The 7,417-nt window shown below is 39.9% G+C and overlaps 1 non-coding gene across 1 annotated transcript; it reads left to right on the top strand.

The window, feature by feature from the left end:
* Positions 1 to 6,925: 6,925 nt before the first annotated feature.
* Positions 6,926 to 7,029, top strand: LOC138374042 (small nucleolar RNA U13). Its single transcript, XR_011231325.1, has one exon. It is a non-coding gene; the product is annotated as a small nucleolar RNA U13 (small nucleolar RNA).
* Positions 7,030 to 7,417: the final 388 nt, after the last annotated feature.

Here is a 7,417-nt window from a genome sequence, read left to right on the forward strand (position 1 = left end):
CATTATTTCTCTCTTTTCCTTTTATTTTCCTTTTTCTCTTCTTGGTTTTATCTACTGTGCATATATATTCATATGCTCCCTTCTGTTTGACTATAAAGGAAAGCTCCATGAAGGGAGGGCTGCGTACTGTACATCAGCTCTCATATCTTCATGGTGCTTGGCACATAGTAGGTGCTCAATGAGGTCTGTTAAGTGAATGCATTATAAAATAATTCAGTTTATTTCATTATAAATAATAAAGTATAGAATAAGTAATTTAAAAACTAACCTTATTAATTGATGTTAATATACATTCTGACAATTACATAATTTCTAAGTGTACACCATGATGAATTATCACAAATTAAACACACCTGTGTAATGACCATTCCAATCAAGAAATAAACCATTACTATCTTCCCAGCAGCCATATCTTTTATTTTCTCTGGGTAATTGCTATTTTGGCATCTACTTCAGTAATCAGTCTTGCTTGTTTTTGAGCCTAATATAAACAGAACCATACAATATATATTCTTTCATATCTAGCTTTTTTAAAATTCAACATCATTTTTTAAAACTTACCTATATAGTTTATTGTAGCATTAATTTATTCCTTTTCATTGCTGTATAGAATTCTGTTATAATGATATACCACAATGTACTCATTCATTCTTATATTGTTCAGGGGTGTTCAGGTTGTTTCAATTTTTTTTTCCTATCATGAATAATACCACTATGAAAATATTTGTACATGTTTATTGGTGCACATATGCATGCATTTCTGTTGAGTTTATATCTAAGAGTAGAACTGTTGGGTCACTTGGTATACATATTTTCAACTTTGGTAGATATTACCAGTTTTTGAAGTAGTTATACCAGTTTATATTGTCAGTGTCCTACAGAGAAAGGCCATCAGGAAGACACCTGTAGTGGAACAAAATTAGGTTCATTGATTCATTGCAACAAGGGAGAATGTACATGTGGGGATTGTGGGGCATCTCAGGAAAAGGATGTTAGAAAGAATCATATGATTTGGGTTTCTGTTAGGTGATTTAGGGAAGATTCAAAGAAACTGGGCTTTGCTCTTGATTGGATACTCTCAGGAAGTTAGGTTAATTCTATAATTGAATTTCTTAATCATTTTTATCCAGAAAGCAAGAAGAAGGGAGGGAGGCTAAACTGAAATTTGTAATGAAGCTGCATTCACTCACATAAACCAATGTGTTAGTTTCCTATGGCTGTTGTAACAAAGTACCACTTGGTGGCTTAAAACGACAGAAATTTATTTTCTCACAATTCTGGAGGCTGAAAGTCTGAAATTAAGTTGTTGGAATGTTTGGTTCCTTTTTGGAGTCTCTGAAGAATAATCTATCCCATGCCTCTCTCCTAGCATCTGGTGATGGCTGGCAATACTTGGTGCTCCCTGGCTTGTAGATGCATCAATTCAATCTCTTCCTCAGCTGTCATGTGGTGTTTTCTCGTGTCTGTTTCTGTATCTCTAGTCAATTTCTTGTAAGGATACCAGTAATATTGGGTTAGGGTTCACACTAATGACCTCCTCTTAACTTGATTACATCTGCAAAGACCCTATTTACAAATAAGGTCACATTATCTTACTGATAATTAGAATTTTGACATACCTCTTAGAAGGATACCTTGACCCACAACAGCCAAGATATGGGGTGTTTGGTCATATTTGTAGCTTGAACAGTGTTCCTAATTTTGTCTGTGTTCAGATGTGATTATGAAGTGGTCTTGTTTGGTGCAACAGGAAAATATTTTCAACAGGGGAATACTATGGCCTACCTTCCCATTGTCAGGGGTGGTTTTTCTCCTTCTCAACAGCCTCCACACTTGGAATTGTTGGCCTTTTTAATTTCAGTCATTCTGCTCAGTGTGAGTTGACATCTTATTCTAATTTGTTGTAATTTGTATTACCTTGATGACAGTAAGATTGAACACATTTTAGTATGTTTATGGGCTATTTGGATATCCTCTTTTATAAAATGTATGTTCAAGATTATTATTAGGTTATCTGCCCTTTTCTTACTGATTTGCTGGAGTTCTTTATATACTCTGAATGCAAATCCTTTGTCTGTTATGTTTATAGTACTGGATATATATTCTGCTAAGCTATGTCTTGACATTCTGTTCTATTAACACTATCTTTAGATGAACAGAAGTTCTTAATTTTAGTGTAGTTAAATTATCAGTCTATTCATTTGTGGTTAGTGCTTTTTTTTGTTGTTGTTCCTTTAATATTCTGAAACAGCCTGGTCAGTAAGATAAATGAGCAAAGAGGAGTACAGATATGGCACATCAACTGGGTCAACATATTGTGTGCTTATACAATAATAACCTTGAGTTTTTAATATGCCATATATACTAGCCATAAAGAAAACCACACATACACACACACACACACACACACGCGCGCGCGCGCGCGCATGCACACACACACATATATTCCTAAAGAGTTTTAAGCAATGGCAGCATTTGGGAATAACTGGGTTGCCTCTCAGTGGGGTCAGTCATATACAAGTTTGGATAAAGTCTAGTCTTACTGTTAAATGAATATCTTAGACATCATAATAATAACTAATTTTTACACCACTTCCTGTGGACTAGGCAATGTGCTAAGCCCTCAATATGTGTCAACTGATTTAATCTCACAATAGTCCAGTACTGTCCCCATTTTACACATATGGAAACAGAGGCTAGAAAGCATTAAATAACTTTCCCAAGATCATGAAAGAGGCAGAGCTAGGTCTTGAATGCTTGCTCCTAACTGCTATGCTGTCCTCCCTGTCTTTGCTATGCCTGAGAGCTCTATAGGAGGAGTGAGGAAATAGGACCTTGATTCTCGTTACTGTAGCTGTGCACCAAATCACCCCAGACTACGTGGTATAAAAACACCACTAGTTTATTATGCTCACAAATCTTGTGGAGCAAGAATCTAGAATAGGTTCAGCAGGGATGGTTCTATGCTCTGTGATGTCTGGGGCCTTATCAGGGAAGGATTGAAAACTGGAGATGATTTGGTATGAAGTCTCATGAAGTTTAGTAATGTGATTCCACATCTGAGAAAAGGAACTCATCTTGCTGTACTGGAAAAGTCAGCTTGCAGAGCTGCTAAGACTGAGAGGTCCCTTGGGGACCAGTAAATTCATCAAAGGAGTGAATTTCAGTTTGTGAGGCCTTTTGACCTATAGACAACCAACCTGTTTCTTGGGGGTTGACCTATATCTACACTGTGGAGCCTGTGGCCATCTTTCTAGAAGTTTCCTTTGCATGGAACATCTGCGATCTAGCTGTATTTCCTCCAGACTCCCTTGCTTGTGAGCTGATGCTCACTTAAGAATTTTAGGTTTTTCAAGCTTAGGTATCATCAGGCATGTAACACTTATTATAGATTTGCCTTTTATAGCTAGGGAAGCTGTAAATGTTAGGTCAACTACTTTCCCCAACCCAATGCCTCCATGTAATATTTTTAATTTGTCCCTTGACAACTTTATGTTCAGATTTCTAATTTCCTTATCAGATGCAAAGGCACAGTAAAAATGTCATCTGTTAGGTACAGTCTAAGCTGGAAACTGTGATTAAGTTGCCATTTTTAATTAGCTTTGTCCACGGGAATTGTGGCTACTTATTCTGTTATCCTGAAATCAGTTCCATGCTGGGGCTTTCTTCATACTTCACAGCTAGGAATTCTAAGAATTTTTTTTTCTTGCCTTCTGGATATTTCTACATAGCAAGTTGTGGTCAAGACATCTTGCTGTGTGGCCAAGACAGGGAAAGGGGAGTGAGATAGCAAAGTACTGCAATACTGGGGTGATAAGAACCCAGCAAGGCACCCAGTAGACTGCCTAGGGGAGGTAAAGGCCTTGCTCAGTCAACTTAATGGAGGAACTGAGTATCCCGTGATTATAACTACCATTTAGAGACTTGAGCACACTTGAATCCATTAAAAAATTTACTCACCAAGAAGACCGATGCTGCCACCATGTTTACATACACAGTTTTTATAGTTTGCTTAATAGTTTCTTTAGAAAACAGAGCTAAATAGTGTATCAGTCAGAATGCATTCAGCTGCAAGTAACAAAATACCCAAGTAATAGTGGCTTAAATAGTAAAGGTATTTAAATATATTATACAACAAAAAGTTAGTTTAGTAGTTCAGTGAGGTAGGAGTGGAAATCAGCATCTCTAAGATTATTTTAGGCCTTTATTTCATAGGGAAAATGGTTGTCACAGCTCCAAGCATCAAGTCATGCCTTCCAAACAGGAGACAGGGAAACAAAAAGGTTTTCTTTTTGAGGCTCTATTATTCTATAGGCTTCTTCTCATGTCCCATTGGACAAAGTTTGGTTGCATGCCTACTCCTAGGCCAGTTTCTGGCAGAGGGGAAAGGAATTACTCCAGTGGTTTAGAACATCCTAAGGCTGTGTGTGTGTGTGTGTGTGTGTGTGGTTGAGGGGCAGCTTGATGCCTTCCCTGGGATGAAGAGATGTCTGTTCTTATTTCAGCAAGATGGGGTATACTAGCTGGGTGCATGAAAATGAAAATGTCTTCCATAAGTAAATTTTGATTGATTATGTGGAAGAATGTTTAAAAATTATTTTTAAATTTGCCAGGATAACTGTTGAAGAAATTTCTCAGTGGGAGGAGAAGAAGGAGTGGGTGGGTTTGATGCTGGGCTCGGCAGATATCCACGTGGAAGCTCAGCATCAATTTACCTGTCTCTAGGAAATTTCTGTCATATTTCCTCCAGTTAGCCTTCATCTTGTATATAAAATGCACTGAAACATCAGCTTCCATGAACCACACAGCATAACTTGTCACTTGTCACAGATAACTGCCCCTGGCTGGCCTGTGGTCCACCCAACTTGAACCATTCAGTACGGTCACTGCCTGTTGTTCCTTGTTACGTTGTTGAGGCATGGACTGCCAACTTCCAAAAACATCTCCTTACTCCATCCAGAGTGGCATCTGCACACAAATGCAATGCCCAGAGAGTTCCAGGCCAAAATCATTTCTGCAGAGTTAAACTGGAGCATTAAGTGCAAGCGGAATTGGACAGAAGGGAGGGGCAATCACATTTTCTGTAAGGTTGTGAAAATGTTATTAGATAAGCTCGGGAAAGAGCAAAAGTACATAGGTATGAAGAAAACTCTTTGCTTAGAGTGGCTGGAAAATACAGACCTTACAGATGGGGTTGGGTTATGATGGAGGTAGAGAGATGCTAGTGGTGATGGAGAGAATAAAGGAGAGAGAGCACGGCCCACTTGCAAAAATTTGGTTGAGTTGTCTGTTCTGTGGAAGCACTTGGCAACAACACCTTTAAAAGGAAAACATTGGTGTGAAGACCCAATACAGTTCGTTCTCTGAGTCTGGAGCCATTTCTAAAGTAGCTAAATAAAAATGTAGCAATTAATTGTGACACACTGTATAAAAAATTAGTGTAATACCAGATGGAAGGAGTCATATCTGCAATCCTAGTGGAAAGAGCATTATTTACTGAGCATTGACCTTGTGTGAGCGCAGTCCTTTCGTTATCTCATTTAATTCTTACAATCGCCAGCTGAAGCAGGTGCTTTTATTATCTCCATTTGACAGATCAAGAAGATTATAGCTTAAAAGGCTTAACTAGTAAGTGGAAAGGTCAGGATGTAGACCTGCACTATCTGAATCCAAAAATCTGCGTTCCTAACCCCTGTTCTGTACTATTGGCTGAAATTAGAAATACTGAAGTGATACAAGGAAATTATAACTCAGATTGGATAAACTGAATACTAGAGTTGGTCTGTTCCCCAGAGGTAAGATGGTGTTGTGGATTTAGGAATATGTATTATGGACTCTTTCTATTGTAAGTAACAGATTCCTAGCCTAAAGTGGCTCTAACAGAAAAAGGAATACGTTGACTCCTGTAGTCAGCTGACTAAAGCCACCCAAAAATGTACCCATCCTAATCCCCAGAACCCATGAATATGTTACCTGCAAAGGGGGCTTTGAAGATGTGATTAAATTAAGGATCTTGAGATGAGGCGGTTCTCCAGGGTTATCTAGGTGGTCCCAATGTAATCACAAGTCTTTCTAAAGGAAAGAGGGAGATGTGACTGCAGATGTAGGAGATATGAGGATGGAAGAAAGCGGTTGGAGCAATGTGAGAAAGGGGCATGAGCTGAGTAGTGCCGGTGGCCTCAAGAAGCTGGACAAGGCAAGGAAATGGATTTTCCCCTAGAGCCTTCAGAAGGAACACAGCTCTGCCAACACCTTGATTTTAGACTTCTGACCTCCAGAACCATAAGAGAATAAATTTGTGTTGTTTTAAGCTATCAAGTTTGTGGTAGTTTGTTACAGCAGCAACCAGAGGCTAATACAACCCCAGTACCTAAAGAGTCCAGGAAAGCACTGGCTTCAGGCTTAGCTGGGTCCAGGTGTTCTAAAGGGGTGGCTGTGATACTTCCCTCTTCGTACCTTAGATCTACTTTTTCCTGAAATGGTCCTATTCACTGGTGGACTTTCCTTGGCTGGTGGCCAAGCTGGTGATCAGTGGCTACAGACTTCCTCCTGGCCACTTTAGCAATCCTGGTAGAACAAAAAGCACTCTTTTCCTAATTATCTGCAAGTGTCCCAGGCCTGACTAGCATAGGCCTGGCTTGCATCCTGAACCATCACTGTGATTCTGATTGGCCAGGCCTGGGTCATTGGCCATGTTTCAAGGTGGGAAGGGGATCACCCCTAAACGTCAGAGACTCTCGGGGTGGAGGGGTGCTTCCCAAAGTAAAGTCCAACTGGGTGTGCAAAAACAACAGGTGCCTATGACAGATGTGAGGCAGATGTACTACAACATAGATTCTTGCTGGTTCTAAGCAAAGTCAGAGAGACAGAAATAGAGGTTTCTCTCTCACCGGCAGAGACAGTTAAAAAAACAAACCCACCCCCTATCCTTTTGTGGTTCCTAAGTGTGATGATTGGGTTTTCATGCTCCTGCATGAGATGCGCCTCCCTCAAATCTTGTTATGATGTAGGCACATTATCTGTCTGATGAAAAGAAAAGAAAAAAAAAAATGCAAAAAACCAAGTCCCTAAAGGAAATCAATTACAGGCAGCAGTTATGGGGTGGCTCCAAGGTCTTGCTGAGATCCAGTGGAGGACAGGTGTGAAAGGGACAAGAAGATAAAAAGAAGGACTACTTGCTTGTTGGATGGAAGAAAGAAGAGGACCATGAGATTGATCCCTTTGGATACATGTAAGCTGATGACACCTCCTTGCCTTAGCTCCTGCCTGGGTGGCCCTGGCTGCCGGAAAGAGATTCTGCCAGAGCATTCTTTGCACCCCAGCCCAAGCTCTGCTGCTTCATTGGTCTCTGAACACTCCTGGAAACCCTGACAGAGAGCTTTGGCCTCTGGAATGCCCTTAGATGGGAGCTAAGATT

This window comes from Eulemur rufifrons, chromosome 23 (assembly GCF_041146395.1).
Source record: "Eulemur rufifrons isolate Redbay chromosome 23, OSU_ERuf_1, whole genome shotgun sequence".
Taxonomy (NCBI): domain Eukaryota; kingdom Metazoa; phylum Chordata; class Mammalia; order Primates; family Lemuridae; genus Eulemur; species Eulemur rufifrons.